At 46.5% G+C, this 19,752-nt stretch overlaps 1 pseudogene; it reads right to left on the bottom strand.

Annotated features, from left to right (window-relative positions):
• LOC119430888 (Down syndrome cell adhesion molecule-like protein Dscam2) overlaps window positions 1-19,752 on the bottom strand; it is a 552,287-nt pseudogene that overhangs the window by 177,366 nt on the left and 355,169 nt on the right.

The following is a 19,752-nucleotide window of genomic DNA, read 5'->3' on the forward strand; positions in this document are numbered from 1 at the left end:
CTTCGTTGTTAATACCGGCTCAAGTTGCTTCAATTTTGGCACGCGGGAAGGAAACCTGTACTGGAATGACGTCGGACGTTGACTATAGAAGACTATGAACACGGAGGTTTAGGTGATACTGTGGCGAATGACCGAAGCCCAGAAACAGAAGCACCGCATCGGTTTTTGCGCAGCTGTTGCGGCGGTGATGATGCCAAGAAGATGACGCGCTCCATCTCAGCAAAATGTATAGGGGGCACGATGACTTGCCAGGAAAGCGTACTGAGCTTTTCGAATTTTCATTACCTAGGCTCTCGAAAACAATCCTGGCTGATGGGATAGACATAACAAGCGGTAGCAGCCGCTCCACTTGAACGAGGTCCTCCTTTTGGTGGTACAAATATTTGTTTGGTTATAGTCACGACTTTTTGCTCGCGTAGACGGACTGGAAGCGAGAGAGCTCGAAGCAAGGAGCGGTAAGCACGTGTTAGGGAGGCTCTTATACACCATGGCGCAATGGCAACCTCCGGTATCTAATTTATCTGGCTATTAAGTTGGAACCACAGTGTCTCCAGTGAAGTCAAATAGGCAGTGAGTTTTTAAACACCCCGTAGGCGGACGCTCGTTGACTGTTCAGTCGGTCTGACGCTAAGACGGCAGGTGCTGAGGCTCAGTATATGTTTATCCAGAGAATTGGCAGTGCCAAGCAGTGCACATTCCTTGCAAATAGCTCGGTCAGCTGAAATGATAGAACCGTGTTCTCACAACCTACCACACCCGAACGTGTTCAGTATGTTCTGAAAAAGGCTTACTGATTCGAAGCCTTCATTGTTCACCTGACTTTGATGACATAGCTTATTTGTCTCTTTGCAGTCATAATGTCGACAACTGAAGGTGTTCCTGTCTCACTGCGCGGCTCCTGAACACTGGAGAGATGGAAAATCAGCTGTCTGGTAAAAATGCTATAAGAACTTTAATGGTATTGAGCTTATGCTATTGGACTTCCATAGTTTCGAGGTCTTAGCAAGCTTGGTTACAAAGATCTAGCATCTTCCATTAGCCTTGCTATCACAAAACCGGCCTCCGTTGATAACCTTCAGACCTTTGGTGGGACTCTACCCCCCGAATCTTCAAGAAATTGGTGCCACCGACTTCATGTCCGAAACAACTCATTCTTGGATATGTATATTAAAAAAGTGGACAAATTCACCGACGTGTACGTCAGCGGCGTTCTAACGTCATTCGGCTACTGCCATTCTTATTTTAGCACATTGTCTAAAGATACCCCTTGGGTCACAAGGTGTTAACGCCTGCTGAATTAGTCCGAATTCCTTGATATTTGACAGGTCAGCCTACTTATAAATCAAGGCCCGAATTCACAAAACATTCTTACGCTAAAATTGTTCATAAAAGAAAATTTCAGCCACTCCTTATGCTGGACATATTATTACCGAAGGCGGTTGGCCAATGGCAGAAAGTACTTACGAAAGAAAAACTTTGTGGGGTCGGCCCCAGGAGTCTTCTTAAGTCTAAAGTGCTCTACATTTTCTGATTTGAAAACAAGCCCTACAAATGCAATTTTTGACGAAGAAATGTTACAATTCCGTGGCTCATTACGGTGCTGAGTTTCATTTACTTCTGGTAAATAACGAACTATTTAAGGCTAGAACACCCTTAAAAAGATGCAGCCAAAATTATCGTCCTATTCTCCAGGCCAGACGCCTGCAACATTTTCCGAGAAGTTATGTGCATCGCGACAGCAGAGCACTGGACACAACCGGACAACTGTCATTTTCATTAATTAAGACTGATAGTAGCATTTATGCGACGGCGTGCGCACGTTTTACGACGCACGGAATCTCTAGACAGCTGCTTGCGCCAGATACCAGGCAATGCACCGTATATACGCCACGTCTGCTGTAAGAATGCGCATGAGTGACAGCCTTGACCTTCTTCTATATACAAATAGCTGGTCTTCGCAACAAACTTAAGTCTGAAAAACTGCCATCAGTGCTTTGCTGATTTCTAAACGTACTTTACAGGTCATTTTATGCTTGGACTAAAGTATGCCAACAACCCCTTGGTAACTGTGTGTACTCATGCCTTTAGTTTCAGTTGGCATTGTTACATACAGTACCTATCATTCTCTTTCCCTGCTGTTCTCCCCAACGTACAGAATATAGCGAAAGTAATCTGCCTGAGGCTCTCCTCTCTACATTCTATTATAAATAAACGTCGTCTATTTTTTTATGCACCTCAGGTGTTGATAGTGCGTATCAGAATAAAAAGAAGGCTGGAAAAGTAGAGAGCGCCAATGATTTGAAAATCGCAAAACGCAATTTAATTTACCGAATAAACTAATGCGATTCAAAAGTCGCCTTAGAACTGAATAATAAAAAAAAAACACGTTCAAGTTTGCATCACATTAAGTTATACCTGACGACGTATGAGCAGCGAGACGTTCCTTGGAAAAATAATGTGATATTGCGTAATGCCAACCAATAGTGACGTATTATTAGTGGAGACGGATAGCCAATGGCAAACAGCTCTTCCGAACGAAACGCTTTGTGAATCAGGCCCCGGATTATTAACAAATAGAGCCCCGTCAAAAGGAGGCACTGAGAATTGTTTTAAATTCCTAATTCTCCACTTCACCGTATACATTTTTTTTCTAGATGCAGGAACGAATGTTTCGCGTCCTGCAATTATCCGCTTGAAATGTGCGTTATCTAAGGTCAGATTCTTTCAATTTACTGCACCATCTTAATCAGATGAGAGGTTTATCCTGGATCGCACAAACTTGTTTACATAGCAGTTTTACAAATGACTGCCAGAGAAGAGACGCGATGGGCGGTAAACTAGATTGCCTTCTTATATCGTACCCTTTTATCCAACTCCCATGGCCCTCCTAAAAGTGGTTGTTCTGAACTCTTTTATGTGCCGGTTACTCCACGAAAAAAAAAAGTGCTCTCTCTGTTTCCGAATGGAACACTGCTAGCAAACACGCACGCAAAAGGGAGGAAGGCACAAGCCCCAGCACTCTCCCAACAGTGTGGCGGAATCCAGAGGCGTCTTTGAGTACCCGCCATCGACGCTGATAATCTCCGCCCAAAAGCTGGCTTAAGCGGCACTAGCCAGGACTGAAGAAACGTTTACACAGCCCAGCTGGCTGTCATGACAACGATAGCACCCAGCGAAACCGGTAAGCACGCTCGCGCCCACTCAGCGCCCGCAATGGAGGAGACTTCCTTCACGGCGCACTTCGAGGCGAGCGAGCTTTCCTGGTGTCTCGCAGAGAGCGTGTCATTTGGGCAGCCGAGCAGTCCGCGGTGTCCGCGTACTGCGGCGTTGCTCGTTATCCGCGCGAGTCGCGCGCTGCCGCGTTATTAAGGAGAGACGCTCCGGTGTCGCGCGGATTGGCGCTGCGCCTGCCTGGGCTGCGCAGCGGCCCACGACCCAGCAGCGCTTGCGGGGGCCCGCCCCTATGAGGACGCTCCTAATCAACGCTTAATTAAACTGCGGCACACACAGCTCCGCTTCTAGCAGAGTGTCTTCTCCGCTGACTCTCCTCGCCTCATTCTCGAAAAACCCGAGAAGACACTTCGGCGGCGGAGAGTTGCGGCAGTTCTGCCCTTTTTCTGCGACCGCTGGTCGCGCCTGCTTTTCGGGAGAGAGTACTCCTGTGGCCGATGCATTGTTATCAAAAAGCTGACGGCAGAGAACCACCTGCAATTTGTCTGCAGTAAGTTCGCCAACAGATATTCTTCGCTGTCGTCCCGGTAACACAGCTGGATCCCGGTCGTCGTTTCGATTACACAAGAGATTCAAAGTTTTCTTATCCGTTGCGAAACAAGACCTGGCTATGGCGGTTAAGCGCGACCGAGATTTGAGACAGCGCCGAAAAATCCTTTATTTTTATTTTGGGAGGCTGGAGGTTTCGCCAACTGATGTTGGGAAAGTTTCCCCCCGTCTGCGTCCAGCGTCAGATTTCACCATGAGGTCTGGAATTTTGATTGGGAGTACTGTGCCTTAATATGGTAGTTCGGAAAGGCCTCGCTCAAACATAAAAAAGCCAAACAAAAACAAAACAGCTTCTTGCACTTATGTGTCTGTGGCCGTGGGACGTAATAGAAATGCAATGCGTGTGTTATGTATGTTATAATTTTATAGTGACAGACGAAACACGGTCAATGCACGGGGTGGGCAGCTTATGAAAATCGACATTTTTGTCTATAGGTTCCATTATTTCAGCTTAGAGAGAATATACTGCGCACTTGCCGCAGCTAACGGCTAAAACGAGAGCCAGACATGCTTGGCATGAATACGCAACGTGGCGAAAAAGATAGTTACGTTGAGAGAAACAAGCGGCTCATTTACATTTCTGCCTGGGCTCAAAAGTGATTCCCCCGCCTCTAACTATATACTCTAGAGCGATGACTCTCAGCAATACTTTCTTGGCGATATTACATTGCCATGTTGTTGAATATTACATTGCCGAGTTGTTGAATGCTCGAACAAAGTTCCGTGGAAAAAGCGCCAACACGCACACAGACAAAGACAAGACATGATTAAACGCATAAACATTAGTCCCAAAACAGTGCTAGCAACAAAGAACAGAACAACCATATGCCACATTAACATAGTGATGTAAGTTTATCACGAAGATAACTTCTTTGAAGAAATTCCGCTGGCGTTTCTCTAGAAGAAGCATTTGCATGCTATAACGGTATTTAGTTTTATTGCGGAGAACTGCGCGTTTGGCGTAATTAAATTAAGCATTCACGTTCCTCTTTTATTTAGTTAAATATTACGTTCTTATTATGACGCATAGAAACGGGAGACGTATATCACCAGTAAGAAAGCATGAAGTCAAAATATCTAGCGTTTCTCGAAACCCTTACAACTTTATTTTCCGCGTGCCCTGCTCACCTTGTGACTGAGGACGACCGGGTGAATCTGGGAGCCTGTGAGCTTGTACCATCGGTAGTTGGGTGGCGGGTTCCCGGTGGCGGCGCACGGGATCTTGGCCAGCGTTCCTTCGCGCACCCGCACCCGGCCCTCGTACTCGAGTAGCTGTGGAGCCGAGTGGCCTTTGGTCTCTGCGCAGCAGGTTCATCACCGTGGTAAGCCATCACGTCTCAACCCACAAGAACCCATATTTAAATTCGAGCGAATGAAAACTATTGATTAGATCTTACATGCCACAGATTCAAAGCGACAGTAACAGGGACCATATGATATGTTATTGGCCACATGAGATTCATTAATGCGCACCTTAACGACACGGGCTTTTTGGCATACTGACCCTCTCGCGACCGCAACAGCTAAGAATAGGAACCGTGACAACAAAAGGCTACGAACGCCAAAAATTGATTACGCTTGAATCTGGATAACAATGTGCACGTTACGATAAATTCTTAAGAACAGTAGAGAATTCGCTTAGTCGCTAGGAAAAAAAATTAGAACGGGAGGTTTTGAGAATTCTTCTTGGGTTCCAGTGGTTTCGAGCAAAGTATACAATCTACGTATAACAATGACAGGTCACAAGACAGATGTAGAACTGCCATAATCCACACAAAATTTGTTTACGTGGATTACATGGGAGGGATCGCGAAATCCAGTTCACTGTGCCTTAGCTTGCGGAAGGAAAGATGTCTGTATTTCTCAAGATCGGGTGGTCGGCACCGGACTTGTTGTCGCTAGCCGGTTGTGAGGTCATATACCGGATGCTTAGCCTTGGCGGAGAGAAAGAACTATTCGAAAAAAGTGTGAAAAGAATAATACTTAAAAATGCTTTCCCATTTGCAACATTAATATTCCAAGATAAAAATTGAAAATAATTTAAACAGCTTGTAGTGAGTTAGTTTGAGCGTCAAAACGGCGGATCACTCACTAAAAATGGCTATTGATTACGGAATGCATCGACGGGATGCTTAAACTACTACAATATAGCTCGAAACGTCTTGATAATTAATTGTTATGCTGGCGACAGCATTGGTTCGACAGAAAACAATAGTATTCGCTTTACAGCTAATAGCTGTGTGAGCGTGTAAAGCGTATCAATTACTAGTCAAGTCGTTTACTAGTCAAGCATGTGCCAGAGGCTTACAATTTCCTTGTCACCGCTTGAGGTGCAAGTGTTCTCGCTACAGATGTTACTCGCGACGCTGACACTATTTGTAGTCGGACGCCATACGCAGTATACAGATGGAAAAAAGTCACAGACCTTCGCGGCACACCCAGCACCGTCACAGCGTAAGCTGGAGGACGGCTCCATAGCAGCTCAATTTTCGGTAGCACGCACTAGAGAGTCGTCACGGCGAAGTCACCTTGCGTCGTTTTCACGCGAACGATCTGAACTGCCCGCGCGGCGTCGACGGCGAGCTACGGCTTGTGCTTCTCTCTGCACAGTGGTCTGCTGAGCCCGACGTTGCCTCGTTGCAGCCGCGCGCATAGCTCTACGATTCGCTTCTTCAGCAGCGGTTCGTACCTTGCGGGGAAGCGCCATAAAGTGCACCGACAAGTAAACACAGGTATTGAGACTATACGCATCCCACATGTCACAGCCCTTGACCCATGGCACGATACAATGCTGCTGTTGTTGATGATGATGATTTAGTGGCATCCCTTTGAAACGGGGCTGTGACGAACAGTCACCTAGCCTGCTTGATTTAATCAGGTGTGCCATACATGTTATTCATTCTAGCATGTTTTTTACATCTCCAAATCTTCTATTTCTTTCTCAAGGCAATCCAACCACTTGGCTAATCCCCCATAGTGGATAGGAGCCTGGTGATAGCAGCGACGGACACCAGCGGTGGCAGCGGCGGACAACATCGCCAACCGACATCGCTATTGGAATGAGCCCATAAGTGCTTATGCTGTAAAACGCGCTAGAGCGAATTATGACCAAGTTCTTACTTGTTGCACAAAAGTGACATCTTGGGTGTTCAGCACGTTGGCACCAAAATCGACCAAAAATTTAAGCGAATTATCCCTCTTGTAATCTATCCGCTTTATCGCGCCGTCGCGTTTGGGGGGTGTAGCGGGTACACCTTGTTGCTACCCTTGGAATCAGTGTATCATTGGTAAAGGGTACATGGTTCCCAAAAACAAGGAAGTTTTATCGGACTCACATTTTGGACCCCCTATCACAGGGTGCGTGGTCTGAGAGCCCGGCGTGCAATACATATTCAACAAAGGTTCAGTGCAATCATCTCGGCAGGAGGTACGCTAGTGCAGCGTGTTCGAGAGCGTCATTTTGTTAATTTTCTATACTGTAGTTGACGTGCGATTGAGTCCAATAAGATTAATATATGAACCTTCTATACTTGACCTTCAAAGAAGCTCCAGAAACTGCTGATAAAATTAGTCAAGGGGCAGGCTCCTTTATAACTGCTAAAGTGCAGATGTCGTCTCTGTGTGCACATCATCTTATCAACATACTTAGAGAAGTCCCTATGAAAGCACCTTCGACAGGCGTTGAAACAATGAGGCTATCGAGCCGGGCAGATCAATAGGCTACAACAGAAAGTTTACAAAATACTGCAGCGCACATATGCGCATTTACGTTGACAGAGCTGTCATTCCAGAGCTGGAGATGGTTCATTTTCGTAGTATCCAAGTGCTACCATACGAATGATTTCGCCTCTGCTTTTGAAATCGCGTGCTTGGAACGCAGCCGTAATACACTGACGTTGCAGGTCACGTCTTCGGATGTCCACTGCAAGTGTATATTCACTCCGTTTCGGGCACCGGAAGCCTAGGAACGAAGCATGAAAGTGAGAACGAGGCCATAACTGAGTCCGCGAAAAACGGCACTGCCGTTGTAAGACTAAGCCGGAGAAGTTGCATCAACAAGGCTTTCGAGACGAGCAGAATAGGAGATTCAGCCTCGTTCATGAACTTTTTGTTTGCGGCCAATCGATAGACGCCGATGGCGAGAAATTCATCCCGTGTGTCCTCGCTCCGCGAGCAGCCTATGCGGCGACGATAAGGTCGCTTCCAGTAGCACGTCACCAACACTTATGGCCATCAAGATTTATGCCAAGAAACCAAATATTACTGGCACGGCAATTAGTTGACCCCTTGTGTTTAGCTAGATGCGCAAAAAATTGCATCACCCCCCCCCCCCCCCACCACCACCCGAAAATAAATAATAATAAATGAATAAAATACGACAAGCTTATCACAATCCCGAGTCAATCACTGCGCCAAGCAGCTACCTTTTCACTCGCACTCATAAAGCACCTCAGATAAGGCTTGTACAACTTCATCTCTTTCCCACGCTGCGCAGCATTTCAACAATTACACCCGTTCAGTTATGTCTTCACACCTTGTCTACACCCCCTCGGCTCCAATATCTCACTCGACGTACCCCTGGGGTAAGCTTCGACGGACGCGCGAGTTCTGTGCGATGCTTTTTAACACGATCTCATGCGTTCGCTCGTAGCTACAAGCCGCGCTTCGGCTTTTGCAGCGCCAGTAAGCAGATGCGAAGTGCAACACTTGGCTTTATCGGGCCGCACCCACTACTGACTCGCACGCAATTAAGATTTCTAATGACATCCGCTTTCAAACGGTGCGGCGACAAATTCTCACCTAGCCAGCTTGAGTTAATCAGGCTTTAGTACATCTATTTCTGTCTATAGCATTTTGCCCATCTCTACTTAATAGTCTTTCTCTTCATTAACTCCCTGCATTTCCTCTCTTCTATTTCTCTCTCTCTCTCTTCATTAAAACCACTATCTCTAATTTGCAAAATTACCTATGCATGTAGCGACCCGGGCTCCATTTCTTTCCTGCCTTTTTTTTTCTTCTTTTTTTCTTTTCACCAACCTTCTAAACATCTCTGGCTTAACTCAGGCCACTGACCTCTTGACGCCCCCATCAGCATTGAACTTCAGCACTTGAGGAACGTGGGCGTACCCTATGGCGCTGTCTGGGTGAGGTTCTTGGCATTTAATTGCGATGTGCTGAATCGTGCAGAGAATTTTTCATCCAAATGACACATGCATCGTCCTATTGCGAGCAGAAATCTGAGTAGGTATCACGGCTGTACTGTTGCTGCCTACACGTGAGAGCGGGAGTTGGACGAGTTGAACACGAACTGAAGCTCAAGAGCGCTTTATTCGGCGTTGACGTCAGCACTGCTACATGTGAAGACTTGCGCATTAGCTCTTCTCACCAGCCTGGCTTCCTCGCAGGCGCGTACTGTCTGACGGGAGCTCCAGCGCATGCGAGCGCATACGAGAGTAACGGACTTACAGAAAAGAGAAGCAACATCCGGGTTTTCTACCTCGTTAGTGCTTGGCGCAGCAAATGACTGCATTTTCTGCTCACAGTGATAAACCAAGTGCTGCCAGACAAATGCCCTGCAATTGCAGTAACTGCCGCCAGACTATCAGCTATTTAGATGTGTGTGTAGACACTGTTCTCATAGATGGAGATCTTTACTAGCGTCAAACCATGTCTTTGTACTTTAGAAATACTGACATATGACACTGGTCGAAAAAAAAATAAATAAAAGGAGATCAAATGCTCCCTGCAGAATGCCACGACAAATGCGCTGTTCTACGCACAGAATACTTCTAAGCCGAGCCAAAACTCCAACACAGCTGTCACTGCAGAATGTTTCGGATAAAAGGGCTGGTGCCGAGACTCCCATAGCTAGGAATTGATTTATGCTGATTTCAAAATGGCCTCTAATAAAAAAGAAAGAAACAAAGGAAAACAGTGTTTTTTTTTTTACTATTATATTATGAGCAACTATAAGCGACGGTTCGCGACAGGCAAATGACTATGTTCTTGAAATAAGAGAAGAATAGATATCGGGTAAGCTATACTCCCTTGCTCAGTAGACCATAAAAAATTATGGTCGCTTAGCGCAAACAAAGAAGGACGGAAGGGGAGCCCAAATTTCGTCTGTTTATTCTATTCTGCATTACTAGCCTTCCCACATTTTGGTGTGCGGGTAATTATGCATTATCAGTGAGATTTGTGGCAGGCAATTTCTTGAAATGCTTTTTTAAAAAGAACGTAAAACAGCGGCCAGTTAACCCAAAACGGCCTATCTAACTTGAAGTTAGATAACGCGATTATTTATGACACCTGAAGCAGAATGGCCGTTTTATTTCTTATCTCGCTTGCTGGAAGCGCCAAGCACGTTTAGGCAAACCGCAAAAACCACTGCTGACATCACCGAAGGAAAAGGTCATATAAAGTCGATATACCGCCCGGTACATGTGGACGTAATCTCGGCCCCTGTCTCTTCGGATGGGGGAGCATTTTTCTCTCGCGCTTGCATAGCCAATCCGTATTGCCTGAAACTCGGCCGAACCTCCTCCGTCTTGATTACCTGACTGGCGCTACCCCCTTCCACGCCAACGCCAAAGTGCAGAGACGTTTGAATTATTGAAAAGCACGGACCGCGCCGGAGTGCACCAAATTAATGCCGCCCTGCACTCGGCGTGTCGTAGACATCTATAGCGCCCGCTGTGCGGCTTCGAGTTGTCGAGGAATTGCTTGCTTAAGCTTGCCGCGCAAGTTGGAGTAATGACGATTAAGACGGCGCGACAGAGCCACGTGTCGGGTCCCGTTCACCGGAGGAATCAGTTCGTTGTTGCTAGAGAAAGATGGAGCCGCTTCTGAATCGCAAATTACCACGCGTCGTAAGTGTAGCGCTATCTGTTACTCGGGACAGCGTTCTCTGTCTGTGAAATTAGAAAAAAAAATGTTGTAGTGGGAGCAACGCTCTTGCTTCCCCATTAGCGGGATGAGGTAATAAGGCGCAGCTGTCCCGAGTCGCCCCGACAGAGTTGCCCTGTGCACGAGGCGCCGTCATTCTCAGCACGAAGGCGTTTTAACTGCGGCCATTTTTCGATTTATACATGCTGCTGAAGGCGTACAACGCGGGGGAAATCGAGGATGTGCTGAGTAACAAAGATGGAAATTTTACGCATTTCTAGGTTCTAGCTTTTGCTGTTTCTCTGAAATATGCGAGGCGCAGATTGACATCCCATGTTTCCTTCGATTATTTTGCAGCCCTACGAAGGCCTTTTCTTGACAAGCGTTTGCTCTGAATAATAACGGTCGTTGCAGCGCTTGTGTTGCAAGCGTGCTCATGGAGCACTCGTTGCAACATGTCTCATTCTTGAGGAATCAGGGCCGGCATAATGTAAAGCCTTCCTATCAACCACCGCCACCATGTTGCACCATTCGCATCATTGACGAAGCGCAAAACGAAACAGCACTGGAATACAATCGTTGCATTTTCCCGCGGCCAGGTGCTGGTTTGGACGATTCTCTAACTTCGTATTGCGTTTAACCCGTTCAGACAATTAAGTTTCTTGTTGATTCGTGTTGTGCTGATACTAAATAGTGTGATACCAATAGTCCATGCAAGGACAAAATTATAATCCTGCGCATACTAGAGGCCACACTTGTCGCACCCATAACAGGTGCTCCATACATGGTGCGCATGATAGGAATGTACTGATTTTAACGAACTGGGGCAACATTCTAGACACACGCGTTTTTCTCTTTTTTACTTGTTTATGCTTTGTGAGGCATGGCTTTTGCTTTGTAGTTTTGTAGTCAATTCGAAGTGGCATAAAGAGCTGTAGTGATTTTACTTAAAAAGAGAGAGAGGGGAAAACCATCTGGTGAAGGCGAGGCATGACACTTTACTGACAGAATAAAACACGACCGCAAGATAGTCGTTCACCTGAGTTAATATTGTACCTGCAATGATAACGAATGTTGACAGGCTCCTTCCTGGCTAAGACTTTTGGCAAAGGGCATCAACACCGCTACACTGCTGGTTGATATGAAAAACCTATACGACAAAAAAACTCAAAGGGATGTAGTTTGAAAAAAAAAAATCCGAGTATTTAACCGGGCTCAAAGAAAAGACCTCTAATCAAATAGTGACAGTTGAAAATTTCTTCTCCGCTGTATCAAAAAAAAAAAAGAAAAAAAAAGAAAAGAAATCAGAAACACAAAGTGGGATACAGTCCTTATCACTTTTTCACATGTACTGACCTAAAAAAACATTCAGTACTCTAGTCATCAGTAGTCATCATCCATGATAAGAGTAGTAACTAGATTCTTGATTACGTAATTTGCTCACGTCGTGAAATTATTTCGAATTTGCACATATTCCCATGAACGTTTTTATCACAGAATAACAGGCAAGGAATTGTAAAAACATTACAGTTCTGTTTACGAAGCGATGTGGGCAGAAAGGTCCAATTTGTCTTATAAAATTATTATGTTGAGGTGATTTGCTAGAACACTTTCCGGAAATTTTATTCCGATAAGTTGCAAAGGAAAAGCGGTATTTGAAGTAATATCGCACAGTACGCGAGACCCGGTTAGGAGAGCCGCAAACTAATTTCGCGCGTCAGCGCCTGTCTTTTGGCACTGTTGGCACCAGCCACCAGTGCAGTTACATTATAAAAGCTGCTAAACCTAGCTGTCGGAAAATGCGTTCGCAAAGTTTGTCTTGTAAAAAAATGAGGCGAAAAAAAAAGACGACATTTCTAAGCAGTCTGAAGTGCCCCGTCCTATTCCGAATTATTCCTTCTCACTTTTGTTTCATTGGTAAGTTTTTATGTTTGCGCACATTGAATATAGGAAATGATTGCCTGCGTAGAAAATGTTTATGACACTTTTCATATATAGTACCCGAGATGGAATAATCTATTTATGTTTGGATTATCTTAGATAATGGTACTAATAGAACATCTAACGTTTTACAAAGAGACATCTTGTGGGCAGATTCGGTGGTTTCGAGCAATCAATTGAAAACTACATGACCTTTTAAATTAGCCAGTTCCTTATGAGATAGTGACAGGGATGCAGTGCTAACGCGCCTATCTGCTACTGAGGTTCCCAGTATGACAGATCAACTAGCCTGAATCAATGTCTTAGTGCTATAGACAAATTAAGTCTGCCATATTCTACTGCACAACCCTTACGGTGCGAAATGCGCGTTTTTTATAGCCTAAACAAAGTCGCAGTTTCGGCCGAAAGGCGAAGCATCGATTGCGATAGCAAATTAGTGGAAAGCAATACGAAGTCAGGATAGCAGTTTTATCGGCCCTATAAACTTGTAAGCATAGGCATACTAACTAAATTAACAAGCATCGTGTCACGTGCGCACAGGCAAACATGAACACATCTCACTCGACGACCGCGCACAATCGCTGTCAAAACGTTGGAGTGAGGAAGCGCGTCAGCAGCAGCGAGCGAATTGACCGTCGTGCCGCCTCTCGCCTCACGCGAACTAAGCCGCGAAAACACAGCGCGCGATGGACTCTGTCCCCGTCGCCGATGACTTTCAAGATACAGCGGCCCACGCGGGCGCGCGCGGGCGCGCAGGCCGCTGGGGGTAAAAGGCGCCCCCCTCCTTCCGGAGCGTTGCGCGAGACGGAAAACGGCGCGCTTACTTCCCGCTTCCTTCCCTTGCCTGCACGTGATTGAGCCGCGATCGCCGGCTCACCGTCGCACGCTTTCACTCGCACATACAGCGTACGGCGCGCGGCGACGATTTTATGGCCCTTGGACCTTATCGGAACCTCACGGCGATGGCGACGCCGACTGCAGAAACGCGCTTTGAGTGTCCATATAATTGCTATCGCAATAAAAATTAATTTCTTGGGTTTTACGCGCCAAAACGACGATATCATTATGAGTCACGCACAGGTGGAGAGGGGGAGGGACTCCGGATTAATTTTGACTAGCTAGGGTTCTTTAAGTGCTTTTTTTTCCTTCACCTGAAGTATACAGCATGCAAAGGTATATCACACTGCACGCCTAACAAAATGTTTTTGAACTCCGCAATAAACAAAAGGTTTTAGAGTTACATAAAAAACAAAGGTTGATTTAAAGATAGCAATAGACTGCTGCACTGCTATAATGTAAAGTATTTCCGGATACTGAAAGCCGTTTTCTGTTTTCTGCAGGTACACATTAAAGCACCCGGAAGGAACGAGCCGTTTTTCTCAAGTGTATGTGTGTGGCCATTTGCGTAAAACCTTCGCTCAATTCCGAACTTTACAACGAGAACTCCCAAGGTTTCGCCGCAATGTTATATGGAGTGCTGCGAGCCTCTGCTCAGAAGCACGTCGGAGAATGGCAACACGCGCGCTTCATACTCCCTCGCAACAATCCAGATAGGGATGTTGCAGAAAGAGGACCGTCTGTGAAGTGCGGTGGCTAAGGTGCATTTTTGTGCAAATCATGATTAAGAGCAGCACCGCCCGTTCTGCTGTATATGGCACACGGCGTTAGTTAAAGCCTCGATTATCTTCAAGATCTGAGGTACAAATTTGTTCGTTGTATCATTGTATAATCTGCAGGCTTCTTTACGTTCAGACGCAGAAACCAGGAAGAACTACACCATCCCTAAATGAACCAGACGGGCGCTGACATTCATGATTGCAGTAAGAAAAGTCGCGTACTGATTCATCTGAGATAAATTACATTTCTAGAGAACGCTCCCAGTATTAGGGTTCCTCGAACATAACAGACCCGAAAAGCCCTTTTTATTGCGATAGCAATTATATGGACACTCAAAAGCAGATTTCTGCCGTCACCGTCGCCGTCGCCGTGAGGTTCCGTATGACGTCAATGGAGATGAAATCGTCGCCGCGCGCCGAACGCTGTATGTGCGAGGGAAAGGGCGTGAGGGGCGCGCGCTTTCACGGGGAGTGAACGCACGGCGGAGAACAAACGCGCGTTCTGCGCCGTGCTCGCTTAAGGGCTGCAGAAGTAGGCGTCCTCTTTCCTCCTTTAGAATCACCATATATGTAGAGCAAACGCACCTTCTTCCGACGCGCGAGAGGCCGTGGCGGAGGGGGGGGGGGAGGGGGAGGGAAGGGAGGCGACGTTTAGCTGCGGCACCAAGTGCCTATTTATATATCAGAGGCTCCGGCAACAATCACCAACGCCGCACGCATTTTGAGCGAACGCGGGCAAAACGCCGGCGGCGTCGACAACAGTTCTGCGTGTTGCCGGTGCTGCTGCATGTCAAAGTTTATACAGCTGATAAAGCTAATATCATTACTCCGTATAGCTCTTTACAAATTTGCTATCGCAATTGATGCTTCGCCTTTCAGGTGAAACTGCGACAACTTTTTTCTATTATCGATACCTTTGAAAGCATGTAGCTAAAAAAATTGTAACGGCACCAAATCGTGCAAGCCGCAACCGAGAATATTTTTACGTTTCCCATCCTGGCTATAAACAGCCATATCTGACAACAATGTGCAACCGCAGGCCACCACTTTCTCCTCAATACACGGATTTGTGCAACGCGCGCTCGATTGCTGCGTTTCGGCATCTGTGGCTCACCGCCCACCTCGCCCCTCTGCTCTGCTCCACTTCGCCGATCCACTGATCGGAACAAGGCTCGGCTTTCGGGGAACGTGTCGCCACGTTGGGTAAACTGGACTACTCATGAAATATGTATGAGACCACCGCAAGGCCGGGCCTCGGAAAAGCGTATGTGCGCGCACACGTGTGGAATGCGTAAGGCGGCGCAGCAAAGCCGGATGAGCCAAGACATTTTCCGAGCGATCGCAGTGGATCGCGCCTCCAGCGGTGAAAAACGCGTGTTGCAAGGCGCTTTGAAGTGCCAGCTGGAAGGTGTCCATCGCGAATTACAGCAACAGACATGACCCAGAACAGAGACACGGCGCGCACCCGCATACTGGCTGTTTCATGTGTCTGCCCCGGTGCAATAATTCTATCATCCAACCTATGCCTGCTGCTCGAGATCACATAAGCCGCCGCTTTTAATTTTGCTGGTCGGTCGAGCGCGCCGACGGCGGGTGTAGGAGGGTAGACCCGTTTTTTATTAATTGTTCATGATTATTATAATAATTACGGGCGTACTGACAACGACGATTAGACGCGTGCCCTTACGATAACACGTAGATTAATATAGGGCGTTTGAACGAATGGTCTCTAGACAGATTCAATTTGTGGATTTTTGCGTTGAAAGACACCATGCAGGCTCCGCCGGAAATGTACTGTTTGCATAAATTCAAATACGAATGAGTAGAAAGCGACTGGAATGCGTTGTTCCACTTCAAGGTTAGCTTTTATATGTTACGCTGACTTAATTAATGCGCGGAAACGTAGATCTAGGAGAATACCTTTCTTAGAAACCCACTGCGGAGCAATTGCAGATCACACTCCTGCGTGACTACGCGTAACAGCTGCTCTGGTAAAAAGTTCGTTTTTTTTTCGGTTCGCGTTTTAACTTATGCTGGTTGCACACCCTGGAATTGGTAAAGCGCCGTCCTGAAGAGCATCCTAGCGCAATAATTTTTCACAGGAAGCAAACGAAATGTTGCGGGGCGATAGTGAGAGGAGGTGAGATGCCCTCCCCGACGCATAGGATCTCTCGCACTGCCTCGACCAGCGTACGAAAGCAACATTCCTCCCTCGCCTTCTCCGATATCCCAGCCTATATACGTCACGAGAGTCACGCAGCTGCTTTCTCTGTCTGTCTTCCTTTCCTGCTGCGCGGCGCACACTTCCGGTGGTGACTTTGGGAGCTGTGTGTTTCAGGGGTATCCGGGTGTGGTTCATGTTGCCGCTGGCGCCGTTGTCATTGGCGATGAGACTGGCTGCTCAGAAAATAAGGACGCTTGGACTTTCGTTTGAATTTTCAGCTATTTTTGCGGCGTACACAAAAGCAATATTTTCTACGCACGATGGTCACCGCGTCATCTACGCACCGAGTTTGTTTGCAATTTCCAAATCTGCTAAGGAGCTCGTTAAGCTTCACTAAAACCAAGGACATGTTATATCATTGAATACGACAGTGAATAAAACGTAGTGCCTAAGTGCAGCGACATTCAGGATGACAATAGTTGTCGCAATCGGCCTTCTGGAATGCGACGGACTAACGGGAGAGCTTGCATTTTCCAGCTGCTTTTCTTCTTCTTACCTTATTTATTCGCACTTTGCAAATGTGGCCCGATGATTTTACTACCTAGAGTAATACCATGGCTGACAGAGCATTGCACCTGTAACTAACGCGTCCACTTCCTCATGTCGCGTCAGGTCACTGACTGCGCGCACGAGTTAAGCCTGCACGCCAACGTGCGTTCCCTCAGCCCCAGCCTCAGACCATTAGTTCCCGTCCTCTAAGCGACCACAGAACTAATGCTTGCGCGTGCCAGATTTCACGGCTGAGTCGAACGGCGTCGCTTATTCATTTATTTCTTTTCATCGCACGTCTCTCTGCCATCGTCGCGGCCATTCCTGCTTGGGGGCCAAACGTCGCCGACGGTCTCTCACCTTCCTATTTCGGTAACCATATAGAAAAAAAAAAAAACTAAGAAACAAGAAAGCGAATAAAACAGGCAAGAAGGAAAAGAAAGACAAAGCAATGTCACCGCCGAACTGTCAGCAACAGCTCCGTAAGGGGGCGTATAATAACCCCGGCCCGCACCGCGTTCTGTTTTGGACCCAGTTTGCTCAGAGCAGTGTGCGAGCTGCGGCGCCAATTATTTGGTGCTACCAAAAAGTTTCGGTTAGGGCGCGGGGCGCTAAATGAGGCCTAAAACGTCCCGGTCCGCTTGTCGAAACGACTTCGCGACGACCTGACGTTCGGGCGTTAGTGGCGCTGAGCACCTTGCACCTTCTGTAAGTAAAGTGCAAGCGCGGCGCACTTTGCTTTGTTGCTCCGTTTGGTGAGGTTGCGACTGCAGCCGAGGCTTTTGACCCCAAGGGGTCCCGAATTGATAGTTTTCTACGCCCAGTCATCATCTTTGTTAAATCTGTCCAGTGGTGCTCAAGATTAATGCATAGGGAAATGGCACATGTAGTGGATGAAGTTGGCTTTTTTAATCGCCGTGGTGGCATAGTGGCGTGGCGCTGCTAAGCCCAAGGGCGCGGGATCGAATCCCGGCCGCTGCTGCCGCATTTCGATGGGCGCGAAATGGAAAAAAAAAAAGAAAATTATTGCGTGCACGTTAAAGAACCCCAGGTGGTCAAAATTATTTAGGTGTCCCGTACTTCGGCGTGCATCATAAGCATATGGTGGTTTTGGCACGTAAAACCCCAGAATTTAATTTAAAATGTTTAATTTGGCTTTTCAGTATGACACAAAAATGAGCACACGCTGGATAGCGCACTCTCAGTGGCGTATGCGGCTCTGATTTTGATAAAAACTATTTCACTCTTTCGTGAATATCTGCAGCTGAATTTGTAACAATAGGCAAATTAATTTTGTTGATATATGACTTATTGAGAAAATGTCTGGATATTCAGTTCTCCACAGGAATAATCACATAACGCTGTGAAGAAAATAATCAGCGTTTCAGAGCGTTTCAACTTGTTCGGAACCAAACATCTGGAATTTCTTCTCTTCTGCCGATGCCTACAAAATATTACAGCGACATATACTTTCGCCGATTATTTTGTTGTCGGTAATGAGGCGCTCCATTCGGACACTACAGATGAGAGCGTGTAGTTAGTTTACAAAAGATTCGAGAAGATATCGTAAATTTCTAAATTTACGCATTCCACACACATTTAGAAGTCACGACTCTAAGATATCTAAATCTTGCATTACAGCGCCTGTCACCTAACCATAATTTATAAAGGAATAAATATTGAATTCACATCATTGAAAACCGATCACTACGCCAACCAGGATAATTATTTCGCCGATAAATTTTTTCGACCCTGCGAATTATAACTCGGTCTGCATATAAACGTTCCCCAAGTGCAGCAAGTTTCATTTGGTGTTTATAGGAGATAATTTTCGGAACGCGATGGTTCTTAGGCTACATTCTCTTGCTTTCTAGCCAGATGACTGCAACGTGCACGCTAGTGAAACTCAATAGATTTTTCCAATGACTTTATTCCTTCGCGCGGGATTATTTTTCATTCGTGAAACGGGGTTCATAGCTAAAGGAAAGCTGGTATATCACTGATCTCAACATTTAAGATTTCATCAATATGCAACATACCATATTGAAGAACTTACCTTTTATCTTACGCTATATTGCTTCATAGCACAAAGTGCGATCATCAAAATCTGAAACCCACACCACAACAACCAGTACTTGAAAGGGAAAAATTGTCCCCCACCCGACTGTAGCACGAACAAAGGAAACACATGCGGGCCTCTCCGAAAGAAAAGTTCGCAGTTTAAGTAAAATTCTTCCCGGTCCGGTATTTGAACCCGGGGCCAACGCCTTCCCAGGTTGGTCGCTTTGCCATCTAAGTTAACCAGGAGGCTTGCGGATTGCAGAGCGAGGGCGAATTCATTGACAACTCGAAGTAGAGGGACACTGAATATGGCAAGTCAGTTCGGCGGAAGCTCCCAAAACTGACTTGCCATATTCAATGTCCCAGTGCTGCGAGTTGTCGATTAGTTCGCCCTCGCGCTGCGACCTGCAAGCCTCCTGGTTAACTTAGATGGCAAAGCGACCAACCCGGGAAGGCGTTGGCCCCGTGTTAAAATACCCGACCAGGAAGAATTTTGCTTCAACTGTGAAGTTTACTTTCTCAGAAATCCGTATGCGGTTTCCTCTATAGCGTCGTGCTACAGTCTGGTGGATGACAATTTTTCCCTTTCATGAGCTTTCTTCCACTTTGCCGGCTTCCGCAGAACAGATTTGCCAAAAACCAGTACTGTATCGGCAACCGAAATGAATAGATCAGTCTTAGGTGCCTGGGTGTCTGGAAACTACGTCCCCTTTTCTTCAACTTCTTCCACTATTAGACGAATCTTTTGTGACCCCG

The sequence above is a fragment of the Dermacentor silvarum genome, chromosome 1 (assembly GCF_013339745.2).
Source record: "Dermacentor silvarum isolate Dsil-2018 chromosome 1, BIME_Dsil_1.4, whole genome shotgun sequence".
NCBI lineage: Eukaryota > Metazoa > Arthropoda > Arachnida > Ixodida > Ixodidae > Dermacentor > Dermacentor silvarum.